We start from the raw sequence: 23,462 nt of genomic DNA on the forward strand, positions 1-23,462 counted from the left end.
GGGGGGATTGCCTGAGCGAGCGAGGGCGGACTGCGCGTGCGCTATAGGCTGGCGGGGTGCGGCGGGGATGCGCGTGCGCGAGTGGCCTGGCGGGCCGCTCCGCTGCAGCGCCTGTCCTCCTGAGCTCAGCGAGTTGAAGCTCTTCCCTCTACCCCGCCCTCAGCCCTGGGCTGCAGCCGGGGTGCGTTGAGGTGTGTCAGAGGAACAATGCTCCCTCCCACTCATCAGTTGGTCCGCAAACGCAAACGCAAACCCCGCGGCGGGTGTGGAATTCCTGCACTGTCATTGCCTTCCCTCCAGCTCAAATTAGAATCGCTTGTTGTGTACCTAATACACAGCTGTCATCTTGGAATCTCCTTTCACCATTCTTCTGAGGATTCTCTTTGCCTCATTCCTGTGTCATCTTCTTTTTTTATTTTAGGGGAGAATTTTCTTCAATGGTTTTATGAGATAAAGTGTATGGCTACATTTTTGGAAATCTATGTAGTCATTCAGTCAAGGTCCAGCCAAGGGGGGAAAAAAAGGCATTCTTAAGTGGGAGCCAGAGGAAAGCTTCAAGAAGGAACTGGTTACAAAGGTGTGAATGATACTAAGAGTTGAGGCTAGCAACAACAGGAAGATTGAGGCCTGAAGGGGTAAAAGGAAGGAGTGATTACTAAAATCCAGAGAGCTGCAGCTATAGAAGTGTTGATCAGCAAGATCTATGTCTTTACAGTAAATGAACACAGCACTGACCTCTCTCTCTTCTGCTCCCTGGTATCCTACAGTATCTCACATCTGCCAAACCCACCAGAAGCTAGAGGGCAAGAGAACTCAAGCAAAGCAATCTGTACAGGTCTACCCTCCCGAGCACAAAGAAGGAAAGAGAAGGATGGAGAGTGGATCTGGAAGGCCAAACAGAAGATATCCAGCTCACCCTGTCAGAAATGCATGTAGACTATGCTCACTTAGTGATAGTTTGGCTAGGTATAAAATTCTTAGGTTGCAGATTATCTTCCCTTTGGTTTTTCAAAGCCGTGATCCCTTGTCTTCTAGATTTTGTGTTAGCATTGAGAAATCCAAAGCTGTTCTGATTCCTAATCCTTTCCTGTGTATGCATGTATGTGTTTTCTACTTGGAGGCCTTTAGAACTTCCACAGATTTCCCCTAACACATAAACCTCCTTCCAGTATCTGTACTGTCAATTATCCTGCCAATTATCATAGAAGAATAATCTGTATTCTTTCACCAAATCTTACAATAATCTCTCCACTTCTGCGCTAGATTCCAACTCCTCTCCTCCACTCAAGGACATTGCTCCAAAATTTTTTCTTCTTCTTTCTCTGTATAATCATTTACTGATTTTCATTTGATCAATTTATCTTAACCCTACTCCCTCACCAACTCTGGCTACATTTCTTTCCACTCTTTTATAGAAAAATTCTTTAAAATAGTTGTCTTCATATACTGTCTTCTTCTTCCCCTTTGCCCTTAGAACCCACTTCAGACTTTTACCCCATGACACCACAGAAACTGCCCTTATCATTGTTGTCAGTGATCTCCTTGTTGCTAAATCCAATGGTAAATTGGCCTTCCATGTCTTTCTTTCTTTTTTCTTCTTTTTTTTTTCTTTTAGGGCCACATGTGTGGCATATGGAAGTTCCCAGGCTAGGGGTCTAATTGGAGCGCAGCTGCTGGCCTGCATCACAGCCACAGCCACAGCCACACAGGATCCAAGCCACATCTGCAACCTACACCACAGCTAACAGCAACACCAGATCCTTAACCCCATGAGTGGGGCCAGGGATCAAACCTGCATCCTCATGGATACTAGTCAGCTTCATTACTGCTGAGCCGCAATGGGAATTAATTTCATTGTCTTTCTTGACCTTTTGGCATCACAGGCTACAGCTGATCACCTCTTCTGTCTATCCTTCTTCACATGGCTTCCTGGTCACCATGTTCTCTTTGGGTTTTTTCTTTTTCCTGCCTCACTAACGTCTCCTTCTCAGGCTTCTTTACCATTTCCTCATTTTCCTGACTATTTAATGTTAGAGGACTCCAGAGCTCAGTCTTTGTTCCTCTTCTCTATCTATACACTGTCCTTTGGTGATCTCATGCAGTCTCAATACTTTAAATTCCATCCGTATGATAAAAACTCCCAGATTTCTCTCTCCATCCCAGAACCCCATCTAGAACCCCAGATTAATACATCCAACTCTTCTTCCACATCTCTACTTGGATGTCCAAACTCTACATTTTAAACTCAACATACTCCAAACTGAGCTGCTGATCTCTCTCCCAAAATGCTACTTCACCCATCATCTTCCCCACTAGCTAGCAGCTCCTTGTTACCTAAGCTATTCTTGACTTCCCCATTCCTCTCACACCCTACACTGAATCCTTTAGGAATCCTAGAATCTCTACCTTCAAAATATACCCACAATTTAGCTTCTTACCACTCACCTACTGATATCACCTTGACCTGTCATCTCTTACCTGAACTACTATAAAAGGCTCTTCAACATGGCAGCTAGAGGAGTTCCCGCTATGGCCCAATGAGATTGGTGCCATCTCTGTAGCACTGGGACGCAGCTTCAATCCCCAGATGGCACAGTGGGTTAAGGATCTGGTGTTGCTACAATTGCAGCTGGGATCTGGTCCCTGGCCTGGGAACTCCATACACTGCAGGGTGGCCAAAAAAAAGAAAAAACAAAGCAAAACAAACAAAACATGGCAGCTGGAGAGATCATTTGAACATATAAGCCAGATCCTATCACTCCTCTACTCAAACCCCCATAGTGGCTCTTCATTTTGTTGGGGACATGGCTCAGACTGTCAGTGTCAAAAAATGAGACACAAGAACATGGGGAGATCTTGACAAGGCTCTTTACTCCTGCAGAAGGGTGCAGGTACTCCAAAAAGTGCGTGCACCAAACGGAGGACCCTCCCCCATTTATCCCTAATGCAGGTGATTTACCTGTCCCCTTCCCATTGGTCAGGTCAGGGTGCACATTCTTCCCAGTTGGCTAATTTGAAACAAACTGTTACTGGGAGAAGAGGAAAAGGGGAGGGGTGGGGGTCGCAGGAAGGCAAAACCAGAGCAAAATGGAGTAACCAAGATTTCCTTTGATAGGGAAGACATTATGTTACTTTCCACAATTTCAATCAGAGTAAACGCCAAAGTCCTTACAATGACCCAAAAGGCAGTAGAATCTGGCCCCCATTGCCTCTCTGGACTTTTGTGCTCCGCTCTGTGCTTTGATTTTTCCCGTCCAGCCTCAATGGCCCCATTGCTGATGGCTGATGTCAGGTATTCTGTTTCCTTCCTGAATTCCCTCAGGGCTCCCATTGCTATTGCTTGGACATATTTTATATCCCTTTGATTTAGCTGTTCCCTCTGCCTTGAAAGAGGTAAGGAGATGCTCAAACCATTGTCTTCTCCCAGGTAGCCACTGGGCTATTTTCCTCTCCTCCTCCTACAGTGTCTTTGCTCAGTTCTCAGCTTCTGGATGAGGTCCACCCTACCCACCCTTGCTTCAGTGCTGAATGTAAATCTTCACCCCTGCAATTCCAAGTTCTTCTCACCTTGCTTATCTTCTTGTTTTCCATAATACTTACTACCTTCTGATGTAGCATAAAATATACTTATTATTACCTCCTAACATAGTATCTGCATGGTAGTTCATTCCAGGACCTGCTGACAGATACCAAAATCCATGGATACAAAATATATAAAATGGTGTAGTATTTGCATTTAACCTATGCACATCCTCCCATATACTTTAACTCATCTCTAGATTTCTTATAATAACTAATACAATGTAAATGCTATATAAATAGTTGTAAATATATGTAAGTACTATGTTAACAGTTGCCTCCATGGGGCAAATTCAAGTTTTGCTTTTTGGAACTTTCTATAATTTTTTTTCCCAAGGTTTTTTGTTGTGTTTTGTTTTGTTTTTTCCTTACTTCTGACATATGAAGTTTCCAAGCCAGGGACTGAATTGGAGCCATGGCAGTGATCTATCCTGCAGCTGTGGCAAAACTGGATCCTTAACCCACTGTGGCATGGTGGAAACTCCTCCAAGTATTTTTAATCAGAGGTTGGTTGAATCTGTGAGTGTAGAACCTGCAAATACAAAGGGTCAACTGTATAGAATTTATTTATTAGAACTTTAGCTCTGTGAGGGCTTCAATAATTGCTCCAAGCAGTTTGTGCCTAGAACATAGCAGATGTTCAGTGAAGATTCGTTGAAGGTATGAATTAACTGTTGACTGAAAAAAACACACAACCTAAAAGTTATGTTTTATTCAGTGGACAAAACTGAGGACTTAAGCCCAGGAGGAAGCATCTCAAGTAACCCAGAGAAAACTGCTCTGAGGAGGCGATGGGGGAGGTAGTATACATAGGAGTTTTTCAACAAAGGGTAGGTAGTAGAAACAAAAGATTACTGCTAATAACAAAAAACTAGATATATCAAGTTAAGGAATTTAGCACTTTTCTACAGTTGGGAAGATGCAGGGTCTGGGCTCACTGAAATCGTTCCTTTGATATGCACTCAGCTTTCTGGGGCCTGTATCCTGTGTTTTCACATTCTGAGTTTCCTCAGGGCTCACTGTTAGGAGTAGGTGCAGTATGATGGTTGATGTCAGGTGTTCTATGTCCTTTCTGAATTCCCTCAGGGCTCACCAGCTCACCGTTGGAGGTGGCTGCACTCACTGATGACTCTAGCATCTTTTGTTTACTGATCTGGCAGGCAATATTTTATTTCTCAAAATGAACAGATTTAGTCCTTGTCACCAGGTGTCTAAAATGTCAGGATGATGAGAAGGATGTGTGTGTGTGTTTTAAGTTGAGAATAGTGTACAAAAGAATTTTCAAAACCTGAGAGCAGGAGCTCTCTTTTACGATATTTTAACCACTTTTTATATAAATCCTTCTAAAATATTTGATATATTCTCTCACCACTTTAACAGATTTTTCTGAATACTGATTTACCTTTTCTTGGATGCCCTGGGCCCCCTTAGGTTCCTCAATCACAGTATCCTGCTGCTATATGGGCAAACTTAGCTTCTGCTGGGATACCCCCTGGGGGTACCCCAGATGTCTCTTTTAGTGTGATTTCTAATTCAGCTGAGCCTGGGGCCCTGGAATTGGGGAATGGAACACTCCTTCATAAGAAAGACATCTCCTCTCTCCAGCTTTTCATCTCCTGGGAGCTATAACTCTCTTCTGTCAAACATCATCCTCTGCTTACTCATCAGCTCCCTGAAGGCAATTAGGCATTTCTTTATCTCAAGAAAAGCGAGCAATGGTCACATACAAGAGCTCTGCAGAAAAGTAGTCAGGGAGGGGAGTCTTCTGTAGGGCTCAGGTGGGGGGTGCAGGCTACATTCTCTTTCTGTCTGGGATGCCTCCCTCTGTGTATGAGAACTGGGAAAAAGCAGCCACCCCTCATGCTGCTTCCTGTTGTACCAGTGCCCACAGGCTGTCTCTGGCAGATTTTTCATTAAGACTTGCTTCACCCACTGCGCCAAATGCTGGCAATCACCATTGATACCAATGCCAGGTGAAAAGCCAAAACCAAAAGAAAAAGGAAATAAGCAAGATGATGAGTAGTCCCTTAAAGTTTGACTCTATGAACAACTCAAATAATAAAACAGCTTTAGAATGACCTTCAGAGGTTAAAGAATCCCCTCCCCTACACAGTATATGAAACTTTTAATTTGTTTTTGTTTTTTGGTTAACATCTCTGACATTTGAGACAAAATGGTAATGTCAGAATTGGTAGGTCCTTGAATATAACCTCTCCCAGCAGAGGATCCAGGGATCCAATTAGGAAAAACAAAACAAACAAACAAAAAAAAACAGCCCAATTTTGCTTTTGTTGCTTTCCTTTTGAGTCATGTTTATCTCAATCTGAGTACCTCCTTAGAATGAAAGCAATGATGGATATTTAATTCACTTTTTAGTCACCAGTGCCTCTAATTACAGATCTTATCTCTCTCCTACCATTCACCTAGGATTTTTATCAGGTGAGCCCTCTCAGAACTTCGCATATCAGACAGAGACGGGGGAAACACCTGATAGGAGAAGGTAGAAATTGACTTTCTTAGGGGCTTTTTTTCCTTCATAGAAAACACCAAAAAAAAAAAAAAAGAAAGAAAACACCAGAAAGATAATCTCCTCAATTTCTATGCCCCTCTTTTTTTTTGTTTTTTAAAAAAAGTGCTTATGTATGCATTTGTGTGTGTTTGTGTACAACCATATTTTAGGATTAAATTTTACAAAGAAAAAATGTATTACTGGAAAAGAATACCCCCTGAATATTGTTGTGATCTGTGCATGAGTTGGAAAAAGAATTTCCAGACTCATAGTGAGGGGAAGAGAAAGAAGAGTTTATTGAGATAAGAAACACTGCTAGTGCAGCAGGATGATAACTGGGGAGAACCGACCCCAAACTCAAAGTCTTGTCTGTTTTTATAGCCCAGGGAGAGAGGAGAAGTCTTAAAATACACCTGTTGACCTGATGATTGGTTGGGGAAAGAGGTGACTTATGATACACTTGCTGGTTGGTTAGGGGTGTATAAGGCCCCTATAGGGGTAGGGTGAGGAGGTGACCACATACCTTTCCGAGTCTGAGTAGGAAGGAGTAGGCTGGGTTGCTCAAGGTGGGGGAGGGGGTATTACAATAATTTAAGATTGTATTATTATCTCATTTATGATGATTTATCTCAGGATATTGAATATAGTTTCCTGTGCTGTACAGTAGGACCTTGTTTATCCATCCTTTGTGTAATAGTTTGCATCTACTAACCCCAACTTCCCACTCCATCCTTTCCACAACCCTCTCCCCCTTGGAAACAAGTCTGTTCTCTATGGCTGTGAGTCTGTTTCTGTTTCATAGATAAATCATTTGTGCCATATTTTAGATTCCACATATAAGTGATATCATATAGTATTGGCCTTTCTCTGTTTGGCTTACTTAGCATGATCATCTCTAGGTCCATCCACATTGCTGCAAATTAAATCACCATCCTATTTTTACTACAGTTAATAAGATGCAGGTACATGTTAAAGTAAAATTCTGAATAACCCCATACTAAAGAACAAAGTAGATTGGCTTGCTCCCTAAACATTGCCATTGTCAAAGAGGGCAGGGCAATCACCATCTTACCTGTAGGACTGACATGCTTAGCATCCCTCCCCTCATTGCTCCAGCTGGTTCATCACTGATCTGCCAAATCTTGGTGTTGATTCCCTCTTCACATTGTCCTCTGTACTCTGAGGCTTCCCTACTTAAGTCTCATTTTGAGGAAATAATGAGATGGAGAAAGCCCACCCACAGTGCATAAATGAAAACAAACAATGAAGGGCAACAGAGAGACGGGGCATCAAAGGTGAGAATGGAGGCTTTAAAGGAGAGGGAGCAGATAGGTATGTTTTCTCTTTTGAAGTTTCATATAGAAGAAAGTCTAGGTGACTGGTCCTGGCATTTGGGAAATTATAAATGATGACATTATAAATGGTGAATTAGCTCTTCCCCATCTGTACCTTCCATAGTGGTCAGCTTTTGCTACAATAATGCTGCATAAAAGGGCACTCTGATGGAGTTCACTGGCAGTTCAGTGGGTTAAGGATCTGGCATTGTCACTGCTGTGGGTCTGGTTACTGCTGTGGTGAGGGTTTGATCCCTCACCTGGGAACTTCTGCATGGAAAAGGAAAAAAGATAAAGGGATCCTGGTTCCCTGAGACCAGATGGAAGAGAACCTTCCTGACTTACATATGACTTTGTACAATGTACTAAACCAATAATATTTGGGGGGTTATTTCTTATTACAGCATAGCCTAGTCTATCCTGACTAATACAATTGGTGACACTTAAATATTAGGATGTTGGAGTTCCCGTCATGGCTCAGTGGTTAACGAATCCGACTAGGAACCATGAGGTTGTGGGTTTGATCCCTGTCCTCACTCAGTGGGTTAAGGATCAGGCGTTGCTGTGAGCTGTGGTGTAGGTCGCAGACGCGGCTCAGATTCCATATTGCTGTGGCTGTGGTGTAAGCTGGTGGCTACAGCTCCCATCAGACCCCTAGCCTAGGAACCTCTGTATGCCGTGGGTGCTGTCCTAAAAAGCAAATACTACTACTACTAATAATATGGATTCTTCACTTGTCTTAATAAAGAGAAGATCTAGCAATGCTGGGCCTGAATTCCTAAATGGTAATAATTATCCAGAGCTGAGTGATGCTTCCCCGTCTTGGCCGGGCACACAGTTCTCACCACTTCCTGAAGGAAACCTTGACAACACAGCTGAATGTCAATTGCCACTCAACCTCACTCTCGTGTAGTTGTTTTCTTATAACCAAGAGGAAAGTCAAATATCTCCATATGCATAACCCTAACCAAAAAATGGGAAAATTAACATAGATCATGAGGGGTTTTGATTAAAGAAAATTATAAGAGAGCAGCGTTCTTTGTGGGAGAGAAGAATATCTCTAAATGTTTAAAGTGTATGGAGCTCCCTGGTTGCTCAATGGGTTAAGGATCCAGTATTGTAATTGCTGTGGCTCACTGCTGTGGTGTGGGTTCAGTTCCTGGCCCAGGACTTCCACATGCCATGGGCACCCCCAAAAAGAAAGTAAAGTGTGTCTATGTCAAAAGAGATAGTGTAACATGCTACTCCAAAGTGACCCATAGGAAGAGTTACCATGGCTGTAGAGTAAAGATGCCTGCTGAAAAACTTACAAACTAAAAAATGGGGCTTAAATTTCAACAGGGGGTTCCTTTCGATTGTGAATAAAATAAATGTCCCTGCTGTGAAATGCAATTACATCTGAAGTGAGAAAATCACAATATCCCTCTCACTTCACTCATGTGCCTGCCTCATTCCTAGAGGTGTTTGATTTGTGAGGATTAAAGAGACCATGTGCGAAGAATCTGTAACATGATATGAAAAATACCTACCTTGGTGCTCGGCATGTCATTGATTCCAAAAATGTTAGTCTCCTTTCACTTCTTTTATTCATCTTGATCCCAGAAGAGGACATTAGGCATTTATTTCCAGGTTTACTCCAAAGCCCAACAGTACAATGTATACAGAGAAGGCCAACAAAATGGGTCACATCTAACCAGGCGAGGAGACTAGAGAGGAAAGCAAAGCAGGAAGGGAGTGAAGTCTTTATCAGAAAAGAAGAAAAAGATTGAAAATTTTCAGTATAAGAAAATAAAAGCTGAGAAAAGACATGGCAAAAGTTACAAAATCTGGAGTTCCCGTTGTGGTTCAGTGGTTAATGAATCCGACTAGGAACCATGAGGGCATGAGTTCGATCCCTGGCCTTGCTCAGTGGGTTAAGGATCCGGTGTGCCATGAGCTGTGGTGTAGGTTGCAGACCTGGCTCGGATCCCGCGTTGCTGTAGCTCTGGCGTAGGCCAGCGGCTACAGCTCCGATTCGACCCCTAGCCTGGGAACCTCCATATGCCACAGGAGTGGCCCTAGAAAAGGCAAAAAACAAAAAAAAAGACAAAAAACAAAAAAGCTACAAAATCTTAGAGAGAAGGTGTGAAAAGTGAGATTTTTGTTCAGTATATATGATGTTGGACTTGGCCGTATGGATTATCCTGACCAAAGGAGTGTGGGCAGAGCTGATACACTGTCAATTCCGCACACGCGTGTGTGTGTGTGTGTGTGTGTGTGTGTGTGTGTGTGTGTGAACTCTGCACCCGGGCCTCTATAAAGTTCTGACCTCCACCAAGAACATGACCAAGTAGCCACTAGCCCTCAGCCTGGACCACAGAATGAGCCCAATGGAGCAGACCCACAGTCTGGAGCCAATTCCAGCTGAATTGCAAACCCACAGCCATAAATAAGCTTAGTGTCCTAAGCTGCTGAGTTGTAGGGTGTCCTTTTATTTATTGTTTGTTTGTTTGTTTTAGGGCTGAACTCACGCCATATGGAGGTTTCCACACTTGGGGTCAAATCGGAGCTATAGCTGCCAGTCTATGCCACAGCCACAGTAATGTGGGATCTGAGCCACTTCTGTGACCTACTCCACAGGTCACAGCAACGCCAGATCCTTAACCCACTGAGTGAGGCCAGGGATCAAACCAGAGTCCTTATGGATACTAATTGGGTTTGTTCAACGCTGAGACATGATGGGAACTCTTATTTTTAAAATTTTTTAATTTTTTGGCTGTGCCCACAGCATGCAGACGTTCCTGGGCCAAAGATGGAACCCACGCCACAGCAGTGACAATGGCAAATCCTTAACTGCTAGGCCATCAGGAAATTTCAAGGATCCCTTATCTTGTGATGCTGCCACACAACACATGGTTTCCAAGGTCACCACTTCAGGGGAAGAAAGAGATGGAAGATGCATACTAGTTCCTATGTGCCTAGGCCAGGAGATGACATACATTTCAGTCATAGTCCATTGATCACATGGAGTTGCTTGAGTCCAAAGAGAGCAAAGAAATGAAGGCGAGCAGTTGGATATTTGATGACCACTCACTGCTCCTAACACAGCATTTAACTCCAAACAAACAAAAAAGAAAAATCTTTGGGTAGATCAAACAAAATACAAATTCAGTCCAGGATCCAACCCAGGCTCTAACATACTAGGGTAATTATTTTGCAATCCAAAACAACTAGGGCTCAAGGAGATTGTGTCTTGCCCAAGCTACAAAGCTAATGAAAAGCAAAACTAAGTCCATATTCTTTTTCCAGACTGTGCCGTTGTGAGTCTTTTTTACTGACTGAATAGTATAGGCCTCCTAAATACTCCTTAAAACTCTTCTGTGCCTGGTACTAAACAGAATTTCACAATTAACAAGAAATTTATCATCATTATTATTATTTTTTTTTTTGCTGCATCCATAGTACTCAGAAGTTCCTAGGCCAGTGATTGACCCTGAGCCACAGCAGTGACAGCACTGGATCATTAATCACTAGGCCACAAGGGAATTCCAACAAGAACTTTATGAACTCTAATATTGATTTACAAACATTGGTGCAGTTCAGTGGTTCTCAGACTTGAGTATGTGAATCAGCTGGAGAGCCTCTTCAGACACAATTTGCTGAGCCCACCCAGAGTTTTTGATTTAATAGGTGGGAGTAGGGGCGATGTAAAAATTTGCACTTATGATGAGTTTCCAGTGATGCTATTGCTGCTGGTCTGGTGGACACACATTAAAAACGACTGGACTAGGGAGTTCCCTTGTGGCACAGCAGGTTAAGGATCCGGCATTGTCACTGTAGCAGCTCAGGTTGCTGCTGTGGTGTGGGTGTGGTCTCTTGCCCAGAAACTTCCACATGCTATAGGCACAGCCAAGGGAAAAAAAAAAAAAACAAACAACCACTGAACTGTAACTGAATCTTGGATTCTGGGTCCTAGAATCAGCCCAGACAACAAATTGATGATTTCAGAAAGGTCATTTGGCCTCTGAGTTTCTATTGTCTCATTAATACCAAGCATTTTAGATCAGTTATGCCATTTAATGAGTCTATGATTAAGAACTATCTTTTTAAAAAATCCCAACAAACATTAAGATGCCTGGAGCAAATGGAGGGGGCACCTACTGATTGGGGAAAAGCATGAGGAAGACTTCTGGGATACTGGAAATGTTCTAGGTCTTGATCTAGATGTTAGTTGTGTGGCTGCCTAGGTAAAAATTTATCAAGCTGTATATTTAAGACTAATGCGGAGTTCCGCTGTGGTGCAGTGAGTTAAGAATCTCATTGCAGGGAGTTCCCATCGTGGCACAGTGGTTAACGAATCCGACTAGGAACCATGAGGTTGCGGGTTCGGTCCCTGCCCTTGCTCAGTGGGTTAACGATCCGGCGTTGCCGTGAGCTGTGGTGTAGGTTGCAGACGCGGCTCGGATCCCGCGTTGCTGTGGCTCTGGTGTAGGCCAGTGGCTGCAGCTCCGATTCAGCCCCTAGCCTGGGAACCTCCATATGCCTCGGGAGCATATGGAGGCATATGGAGAAAGAAATAGCAACAACAAGAAATAGCAACAACAACAACAACAGCAATAACAACAACAACAAAAGACAAAAAAAAAAAAAAAAAAAAAAAGAATCTCACTGCAGTGCCTCAGATCACTACTGAGATGCAGGTTCAATATCCGGCTGGCATGTTGGGTTAAAGACTCTAGCATTGCCGCAACTGTGGCTTGGGTTCCAGGTGTGGCTTGGATTAGATCCCTGGTTGGGGAACTTCCATATGCCATGAGTGCAGCCATTAAAAAAAAAAAGACGACTGGAGTTCCCGTCGTGGCGTAGTGGTTAATGAATCCAACTGGAAACCATGAGGTTGTGGGTTCGATCCCTGGCCTCGCTCCAGCATTGCCATGAGCAGTGGTGTGGCTCGCAGACTTGGCTCAGACCCGGTGTTGCTGTGGCTCTGGTGTAGGCCAGTGGCTACAGCTCCGATTAGATTCCTAGTCTGGGAACCTCCATATGCCACAGGAGTGGCTCAAGAAAAAGGCAAAGAGACCAAAAAAAAAAAAAAAAAGAAAAAAAAAAAGACTAATATACTTAAAAAAAAATTGTTTGGCCACACCTGTGGCACACAGAAGTTCTGGGGCCAGGGATCAAACCAACACTACAGCAGCAAACTGCTCCACAACAGTGGCAATCCTTAACCCACTGAGCTACCGCGGCATTCCTCTTTTTTTTTTTTTTTTTTTTTTTTTTTGTCTTTTCTAGGGCCGCACTCATGGCATATGGAGGTTCCCAGGCTAGGGGTCCAATCGGAGCTGTAGCCGCCAGCCTACATCACAGCCACAGCAGTGCAGGATCCGAGCCACATCTGCGACCTACACCACAGCTCACAGCAACGCCTGATCCTTAACCCACTGAGTGAGGCCAGGGATTGAACCCGCAACCTCATGTTCTTAGTCGGATTCCTTAACCACTGAGCCATAACAGGAACTCCGCATTCCTGTAATTTTTATTTTTAGTTGATACAGCTAATATAATTTTTATCACCCTGCATAAACAATATTCACCAACATAACAGAAAGTGATAGAAAATAAGGTTTCAACACCCACATGTTTGTGTAGGTCAGGGGTATTAAAATATCTCCTCATTCTGTTGATCTGGAGAGACTGAGGCATAAGGAATTTGGGTGCATTACAGAGGCTGAGATGGAGATGAGAGAACACATTCTTTTGTGTTTGGTAAGTTCAGCCTGATCATCACAGAGCACCTTTGGTTTGCAGGTTGGCCTCAGTGAGTACTATCTGAATGATCTACTTTAGCTGAGCATGAACGAGTTTACCTATTCCAACTAAAGGTGAGAGAGAGAGAGATCAGAGGTACAATTCATTCACACTGACTCAACTGAATGCATGTGACCAAAACACTAAACACACAAAAAAAAGAAGAGAAATATTAAATTATACAGTAACTATGTCTGATATTTTAGATGTATGCCCTGGAATCCTGAAATGAACTGGAAGTAGGAGACATGAATCAACAGATCTCTGAGTTGGGCAAGTCAGTCCTTGCCTTTCCATTGGGTGCTGGAGCAAATGGGCACATCTCTTTCCCAACTCTGTCGGTGACATCACATTGGTAGCTTGAAATGGGGTATGGTGGAACTATGACATCCCATGGATGTCAGCAAATGTTACTGTCATACTGTGAGGATACTTTATTTCAGAGAGCCGGCTGACTGGCACATCACTGCTTGCCTGGCCACACTGAACGTGCTTCTAGTGTCCGCAGGTATGGATTTTTCATACAACATGAAGCCTAAATACAAGTCAGCTACTCCGTCTGGTGCCCAAAGATACAGCTAGCTGCTCTTGCATCTCAAAAAAGCTGGTTGTTTAGAGCTTCTGTAGAAGACTGGTTTTGCGCGTACAGCTCTGTAGAGTTACATTTACGTCTAAAGCTATATAGTGATTGATTTCAGGCTTCTTCTTTTTTTGGGGGGGGGGTGCTGCACCCGTGGCATAAAGAAGTTCTCAGGCCAGGGGTCAAATTGGAGCTGGAGATGCAGTCTAAACCACAGCCTTGGCAACATCAGATGTGAGCCACATCTATGACCTACACCACAGCCTGTAGCAATGCTGGATCCTCAACCCACTGAGCGGGGTCAGGGATCAAACCCACATCCTCACAGACACTATGTAGGGTTCTTAACCTGCTGAGCCACAATGGGAACTCCCCAGGCTTTTTTCCAATATCAATTCAAGGTAATCTGAAAGTAATCATGTGCTGATTTAAGACCAATGCTGCTGTGTAATACATACACAGGCATATAGAAGTTCCCAGGCCAAGGATTGAACCGAAGCCACAGCAGTGACAACACTGGATCCTTAACCTGCTGAGCTACCAAGGAACTCCAACCGGGGATATTTCTTTACTTTGCTCAAAACATTGCTGTGATAACATGATCTTTTCAGAACTTACTGAGAATCACTGTGATGTTTTAGGAGGATCATTAACTCTCTTGGAGGGGTACAGGGGTCTAGTCTAGGACTTGTATCTACCTAACTCCGAGATCCTGGATAAATTGTTTCACTTCTTGGGCTTTGGAGTCTGAGGGATGGGAGTGGGTAAAGTGGATAATCTCACATCTTTGCTATCTCTGAAAGAAAGGAAAAATTAAACCAACTTGCAGCCAGTATATAAGCCATAGCTAGAAAAAGACAGTTATATATAGAAATATACAAAGTCTATATGGCATGATGGGAGAGGATGCTGTGTGCCACATCCCCAGTGTATCCCCACTGATATGTTTACAAAGACCAGTTAACTATTCATAGAAAACAATGTATAAATAAATTGAATATTAGAGATTGAACAATGGCTTATTCTGTCTGGAATTATTTAGGCTTTTTAGATATCCTTCTTCTGGCTAATAGAGCATATTAAGGTTAGAAGAAAATGAAAGGCAAGAGACAGGGGTATTGCCTACCAAGGGACCAGCTGGCTACCTGGAGGTCCTCCTTGGCTGGCACCCTTATTGCCCTTCCCTCACCAGGTCATTTCTCTGGGACAGATTCACATTCTCACAGTTCAAAGAGACTGATGTATAAACCAGAATCTCAATTTCATTTTGCTAATTTACAAGGAGAGATTTAACTGCTTGAGGGGGCTGAACTTTTGCCCTTTTTTTTTTTTTTGCCAGTAAGTTCTAGACACTTACCCAAATAACAACTACATATAACAGAAAACCCAAAATTATAGTGGCTTAAACACAATAGGAGTTTCCCATAAAAGAAGTCTGGAATATACAACATATTCTATAGTATGACATACAGTGTCAACATATCCAGGCTGATAGAGTAGTTTCACTGGGACATAAGCTCTAGTCTTTGTATTCTGCCATCCTCAGTCTGTGACTTCCATTCTCAAGGTCACCTTGTATCCCAAGATGACTTCTAAAGGCCAGTCGTGATGTCCATGTTGCAGGCAACAGTTAAGAGGAAAGAAGAAAGGATCTGTTTTTCAGAGACTTCTCATTAGTCCCATAAACATTTCCACTTAAATGTTACTGGTGAGAATCTCAGAGCCTCGTCTAGCTGCAAGAGCATCTGGGAAAGGTGGTCTTTTAGAGAGGTACATTGCTTCCCCAAATAAAGCTGAAGTCTGTTCTTAAGAAGGCAAGGAATGGAGTTCCCTGGTGATCTAGTGGTTAGGACTTGGGGCTTTCACCACTGTGGCCAGGGTTCCATACCTGGTCTGAGAATTGAAATCACACATCAGGCTGCCGCACACAGTGGCAAAAAAAAAAAAAAAAAAAAAAAAAAGAAAGAAAGAAAGAAAGAAAAAAGAAAAAGGCAAGGAAAAGGAGGCTAGAGCAGGCATTTCTTCTGCAACAGACAAATTATAATCATTAGGTGGCTACAGTTCCCATCGTGGCTCAGTTGTTAATAAATCTGACTAGGAATTATGAGGGTGCGGGTTCAATCCCTGGCCTTGCTCAGTGGGTTAAGGACCTGGCGTTGCTGTGGCTGTGGTGTAGGCAGGCAGCTACAGCTCCAATTAGACCCCTAGCCTGGGAACCTCCATATACCACGAGTGCAGCCCTAGAAAATGACAAAAAAAAAAAAAATCATTAGGTAGCTGAATGAATGAACAAAGAGAGCTAGATTTATGATTTAAGGTGCTAACATTTAAGCTGGGCTTCCAAATTTCAGTGTGCATTTGAATCACCAGGGATCTTGTTAAAATGCAAACTCTTAGTAAGAATATCAGAGGTCAGGATGGAAATTCTGCCTTTCCAACAAACTCACAGATGCTGCTGCTCTGCAGACCAAACGCTGAGTACAAGTGTTGAAAGCATCATTCCTAACATTATTGCTGTTTTCTCCACTAATTGGAGGAAAACGGCTGAGGTGGCTGGGGTATCGCATGGGGACCCAATGGCTAGGGGTGCTTTGGTATCTGGATTTGCAGTGAGTAGAAAGTGGCTAAAGCAGAATGCACAGTTTGCTTCAACTGAACCTACTACAGCAACTTTTCCGTTAGAACATCAGCATCTGTGCTCTCTGGTGATGGACTGAAGTCCCCACTCCCTCAGGAGAGAGCTGAGAAAGAGGAAGGACAGAAGGCAGTTAGGGGAAAGCGGGTCCTCTGGATGTCAAGGTTGTGACTCAGAATTCACTTTATGGTCTATTGTGCTGACTAAGAAAACAGACTTTGGCTGTACTGAGGCAGGAGTTTAACTTTGTGCCACCTTGGGAAGTGTCTGTGGAAGTCCTTTGGGTCAAGGCCATCAAAAGGCCTCTGGCCTTAAGAGGTCCACCTTCTACCACTCACAAGTAAAATGAAAACTACTAATCAAATATCTCTTGCTTTGCCTTGCTCCCACCTAGCCCACAGACATTCTTGGATCACAGAGGCCCATCTTTTTATCTACTGCCCATCAATACTAGTTAAGTCATTGCAACGGAGCCAGCACATGAGAGAGACCTGGGATATATTTTTAAACTCTGTTCTACATTTTGTTCTTTTCTTTTCTTTTTTTTCTTTTTTTCTTTTTTTGGCCATGCCTATGGCACATGGAAGCTCCTGGGCCAGAGATCAAACCTGAGCCACAGTAGCGATCCCAAGCTGCTACAGTGACAACACTGGATCCTTAAGCCACTGCACCACAAAAGAACTCCTCCTGTTCTATGTTTTAAACTCCTGGGAACATTTTTAGTGACGAAAAGTCAAAAGACAATTGAAAAAAATGTACTATATATCTTATTTATTTTTAATAAATTTTAATTTAGCATACATACAAAATGCAATGATTGAACACATATAAGGTCAATCTGAGGCCCTTTGTGACAGTGAGGCCAAAGCCAGTGGCCCTCTCTGCTCCCTGTGACAAGCCTTAGGAAGCTTGGGACCAGATGCCTGCTCCCCCACCCTGATTCCCTATGTGCTTGGGTGGGCGCTATGGCATGAGTTGGCAACTGTCTATTCAGTACCTACTTCTGTTTACTTCCTCATTGATAAAACTGCAACTTTGTCTTGGGGGCAACATGTCAGTTAAAATACATAGTCTCCTCACAGGCTGGGGCAGGCCAGGTGACCCATTCCAGGCCAGTGGGATATGGACAGAAGTCTACTGGATGGGGCTTTAGCAAAGTCATTATTTTAATGACAGAGAGGGAAAGACTTATCTGACATATGGATTTTGCCCTTCTAGCTCCTTCTTTGTATGTGACACCTGGAGGTGGAAGAGTCATTTTGTAGTCAAAAGTATGAAAGTCAAATGCTAAGTGGAGAGGGTGTGAAGACAAGGAAACCCTCCTACACTGTTGGTGGGAATGTAAATTGGTGCAGCCACTATGAAGAACAGTATGGAGTCTCCTTAAAAAACTAAATAAAGGAGTTTCCATCGTGGCTCAGTGGAAACAAATCTGACTGGTATCCATGAGGATGCAGGTTCAATCCATGGCCTCGCTCAGTGGGTTAAGGATCTGGAATTGCCGAGAGCTGTGGTGTAGGTTGCAGACATGGCTCAGAAGTGGCATTGCTGTGGCCGTGGTGTAGGCCAGAGGCTAAAGCTCCAATTCGACCCCTAGCCTGGGAATCTCCATATGCCTCAGATGCAACCCTAAAAAGAAAAAAAAAAAAAGAAAAAACTAAATAAAGAAACATATGACACAACAATTCCACTCCTGGGCATATATCTAGAAAAAATCATAATTGAAAAGATACATACACCTCAATGTTCACTGCTGCACTGCTTACAATAGCCAAGACATGGAAGTGACTCAGATGTCCATCAAAAGAGGAAGAGATAAAGAAGATGTGGTACATATATACAATAGAATATTACTCGGCCATAAAAAAGAATAAAATAATGCCATTTGCAGCAACATGGATGGACCTAGAGATTATCATACTAAGTAAGTCAGAGAGAGAAAGACAAATACCGTATATCACTAACATGTGAAATCTACTTGTTAGGGCCGCAGGTGCAGCATATAGAAGTTCCCAGGCTAGGGGTTGAATGGAGCTGCAGCTGCCAGCCTATGCCACAGCCATAGTGACTCAGGACCCAAGCTGTATCTGTGACCTACACTACAGCTCATGGCAATTCTGGATCCTTAACCCATTGAGCGAGGCCAGGTAATGAACCCCCATCATCATGGATACTAGTTGGGTTCGTAACAACAGGAACTCCCTGGAATCTAAAAAAATGATACAGGAGTTCCCACTGTGGCTCAGCAGGTTAAGGACTTGATGTTGTTTCTGTAAGGATGTGTGTTTGATCCCTGGTCTCACTCAGTGGGTTGAGGATTTGGCGTTGCTACAAGCTGCGGTGTAGGTCTCAGATGCAGCTTGGATCTGGTGTTGCCCTGGCTGTAGTGTAGGCCTCAGCTGCAGCTCCCATTTGACCCGCGGTGTGGGAAATTCATATGCCACAGGTAAGGCTATAAAAAGGAAAAAAAATGATACAAATGAACTTATTTACAAAATAGAAATAGACTCACAGACATAGAAAACAAACTTATTGTTACCAAAGACAAAAGGTAGAGAGGGATGAATTAGGAGTTTGGAACTAAGATATACACACTACTATATATAAAATAGATAATCAACAAAGATCTACTGTATAGCAATTTACTCAAAATTCTTTAATAACCTATATGGGAAAGGAATCTGAAAAAGAATGGATATATGTATATGTGTAACTGAATCACTTTGCTATACACCTAAAACTAACATTACACAACATTGTATCAACTATCCTCTAATATAAAATACAAATTCAATTTTTTAAAAATTCAATAAAATATTTAATAGTTTCATAAGTTGTATTATTATAACATATAATTCCAAAAACTGTATTTCATATAATAGTCTTATAATCACAGAAACAATTTAAAAGTAATTTTTTCTTTTGGCTGTCATATTGGCATGTGTATGCTCCTAGGCCAGGGATCAAGCCTACGCCGAAGTTGTGGCATAGCTGTGGCAATGCCAAATCTTAACCTACTGGGCCACATGGGAACTTCCTTAAGAGTAAGTTTATTTTTTTTTTATAACTGCATGTGCGGCATATGGAAGCTCCCAGGCTGGGGGTCGAATCGGAGCCACAGCTGCCAGCCTACACCACAGCCACAGCAAGGCAGGATCCGAGCTGCATCTGTGACCTACACCGCAGCTCTTGGAAATGCCAGATCTTTAAGCCACTGGGTGAGGCCAGGGATTAAGCTGTTTTTCCCACTCTTCAGCCCTTTCCTCCCCTCCTCACATGGATCTTCACACCTCCCACTGCATTACCTTGAAAGCCCATCACAGAGCAGTGACTCCCTTTGCCAAGCTGAAGAGAGCACCAAGTCATTGCATAATTCCCTCCGACATTCTGAGTTTCTGAGCAGCTGTTCTGGAGGTGGAAGAAAATAACCTACTATTTCAGTTTTTATAACCCATTCAAGAGTGAGAATGTTATTTTAAGGGCAAAATCATGTAAAAGCTCTTGTTGGCTTGGTGGAAATGTCTTCATGCTTTAGGGAAGTGAAGCAGGTTCTCTTTTCCAGCCAGGGTCCAAAACGAGTTCTTCCTTTGTAGAAACAGGAAATGATTCATTGCTTGCTGGTACCAAGGGTTTAACTGGTCCTACCCAACTGAGAGAGATTTAAACAATTGAATTGGAAGTTAGGGTACTTTCCTGCTTTACAGCCTATGGGTAAATGAACTTGATATCCCTAATTCCATCTTGGTTTGGGGAGGATAAAGGTGATGTCTTTTGTTCCAAATGGCCCAGAGTGTTGTCAGGTATGCATGGAGTGAGATTCTCTTAGTGAGGCAAGGAATTGGTGCACAACAACAAGGTTTATGGAGGACCTGGTGAGGGAGGGGAGAAAGGAGGGTGAAGAGCAATGAAGCAGATACCCATCAGCAGAGGTCTCTGTTGTGGTCCCTGGGACTTCATCCTCTGAGGATCCTGAAGGTCTGCTGGACTGAGCCTCAAGGCCATCCACCAAGGGTGGAGAGGTGGGTGTATAGGCACCTGCTCCCATTCCTCAGTGGCTGAGGGTTGCTCTTGGGGCATTAACTCTCTGACACCCCTGGCTTACCCTAGAGTGGACTGAACAGCCCCACTTCCTAGGGTCAGAAAATGTCTCAGACAGAGACACTAGAGAGCCCTCTAGGAAGGCAGAGGACGTATGGGTGGGCCACTGATAGCATCTGCTCTAAGAGTCAAAGTCATATTCATAAATGAGCCATATTCCACATTTAAAACATACCATATAGAGAGTTCCCTGGTGGCTCAGTGGGTTAAAGATCCAGCATTGTCACTGCTGTGGCTTGAGTTATTGCTGTGGCAAGGGTTTGATCCCTGCCTTGGGAACTACTGCAAGCTGTGGGCATGGCACACACACAAAAAAAGAGTAAATATACAGTATGGCCTTTTTTTTTAGTGCCACACTAGCAGCACATGGAAGTTCTCAGGCTAGGGGCCGAATCAGAGCTGCAGCTGCTAGCCTAAGCCACGGCCACAGTGACTCTGGATCTGAGCCGTGTCTGTGACCTACACCGAAGTTCATAGCAACGCCGGATCCCTAACCCACTGAGCAAGGCCAGGGATCAAACCCATATCCTCATGGTTTACTAGTCAGGTTCATTACCGCTGAGCCACAAAAGGACCTCCTACAGTATGATATTTTGAATGACCATTTTTGCCTTGCAAAGTCTATTTGCTTTTAAGCAAAGAAGCAGAAAATCTAGCCCCAGGTATTGGCAATGGAGCAAAGGCAAACTGGAATTGAAGCCTTCACCATTTTCAGTTCCCATCCCCCATTTCCAGCTCTACTCAAAATAAATGAGGTCACCTTCTCCCCGTAGAGTCAGCACAAGTCTGGGCAGAAGATGATGCCGTTGACACTCAGTTGAAAAATGAGACAGCAGCATTTGCAAGAGACAGGAAAGAACAGGGGCTCAAACTCCATCATTGGTATCTAGACAATGCAGGTAACTGCCCTAAAAACCTATGACAGCCACGACAGTGAAGCCTGCCAAGTTGAGTAAAAGACGATCAGCAGATGCCTGGGTGCCTATACTAGAGCTCTTGCAGACAAATAAAAAGGCCCAAATATGCGCTGTTTTAAATACTTTTGTTCTTTTTTTGTTCATAAAACTAACATACTTCTGTTAATTGTAGAAAACTTAGAAAACATAAGGTAAAGCAGGGGAAAATCAACTGTAATTAATGTTCTGATCGTTTATAAATATATAATATATACATTTATAAACACAGAAAATTCAGATCTGTTATAATCATATATTAGAACCGGTTGGGATCCTTTTACATACATGGCTTACATCCTGTTTTTCATCATGGGCTGCGGGAATCTGTGTCTTTGACAATTCTTCACGATTTTCCTGCCATTTGAATCACATGGCATCACCTGAATGTGTCATAAGCCATCTGGCCATCCTTCTATGAATTTGTGGTGAACACCTTTATGCTGACCACGTGACTGCTGGGTTTTTCACTGGAATGTACCTTCAGGTGTGGGATGAGGCCAAAGGTGTGGGGACCGAGTGAAGGGGCAACCTTCTCCCAGTCCCCAGGGGGGAGTCCGGGACATACAGAGGTGACTCTTCTGGCTGTAGAGTTGCTGGTCAGGCAGGGTCCTCGAGCTTGCAGGAACCCTAGAGGTGGCCTCATGCCACACTCTCTTTGTGGTTTTTCAAATAGGAAACTGAATCTCTGAAAGGTTAAGTCACTTGTCACTTGTGATTTTTGGCGATCACCTACCACTTCTGGCATACATGTAAAGCCCTAAACAAGCCTTTCTGAGAGTGGCCCACATGGACCAGACTTGGCCAGGCCATCAGGCTCTGGACTTGGGTTGTTTTTAGAAATTAAATCACATCATGACATGGAAGATGGAATGGCCAGACGGCTGGCTGCCCAGCCAGAAAGGAGGCTATGTTCTTTGGTGCTCAGAGCCTGAAAGGGAATCTCCTCCACATCAGCTGACTATACATAATAGGATAAAATATCCCTTCCTTCATTTGGAAGAACCACGAGGTTTGGTGGCGTGCCTAGGGGCAAAAATAAATCGGAAGGAATACACTCCACTGGGTCAGACCAAATTAATGAATCAATCCCACACAGGGAAAGGCAAAGCACTTTCATGAGGGCAGCATATTCTTCCCTTGTTTGTTGAATGAAGACCTGGACTCCAGCCACGGTGTACATTGCAGACATGGTCAGAGTCCTGCTCCTATTCATCAGCACACACCATTCCCAGATATGCCAGCCACTTCCTACAGGAGCACCGAGAAGTGTAGCCAGAGGTCTTTCTCTGGCTGCTGGAGTCTTGCTCAGACCCATCTGGACAGGGAGGTAGCAGTGCAGGAAGCCATTTCCAGGAGCAACCCACAACCAATGACTGATGGGAGTTGGTGTTTAAAAATCCATTTCCTTGCCTCGTGGGCTGGACATCTTTGTTCTGGACCATCTCATACAGGTCCCAGATGCCCACAGCAGTAACCTGCTCAGTAACACACCCTGAATTGGTTCTTTTCTTTCTGTCTTACTTTCCTACTCCCCTAACAGTTCTCTTGGCATCGTCCCCAACTCAAATCCATGTATCCAGGTTTCCTTCTGGTTTTTTTTGGCCATGCCTGTGGCATGCAGAAATTCTTTGGCCAGGGATCAAACCTGCATCACAGGGAGTTCCCACTGTGGCTCAGTGAGTTAAGAATTTAACATAGTGTTCATGATGATGCGGGTTCAATCCCTGGCTTGGCTCAGTGGGTTAAGTATCCCACTTTGTCACAAGCTGCAGTGTAGGCTGCATGTTCTGCTCGGATCCAATGTTGATTTGGCTGTGATGTAGGTTGGCAGCTGCAGCATGGATTCGACCCCTCACCTGGCGCAGTAAAAAGAGAAAAAAAAAAAAATCAAACCTGTGCCACAGGAGCAACCCAAGCCACAGGTCAATGCCAGGTCCTCAACCTGCTTTACCACTAGGGAACTTCTATGTCTTTTAAACCTAAG

Source organism: Sus scrofa, chromosome 13 (assembly GCF_000003025.6).
Source record: "Sus scrofa isolate TJ Tabasco breed Duroc chromosome 13, Sscrofa11.1, whole genome shotgun sequence".
Taxonomy (NCBI): domain Eukaryota; kingdom Metazoa; phylum Chordata; class Mammalia; order Artiodactyla; family Suidae; genus Sus; species Sus scrofa.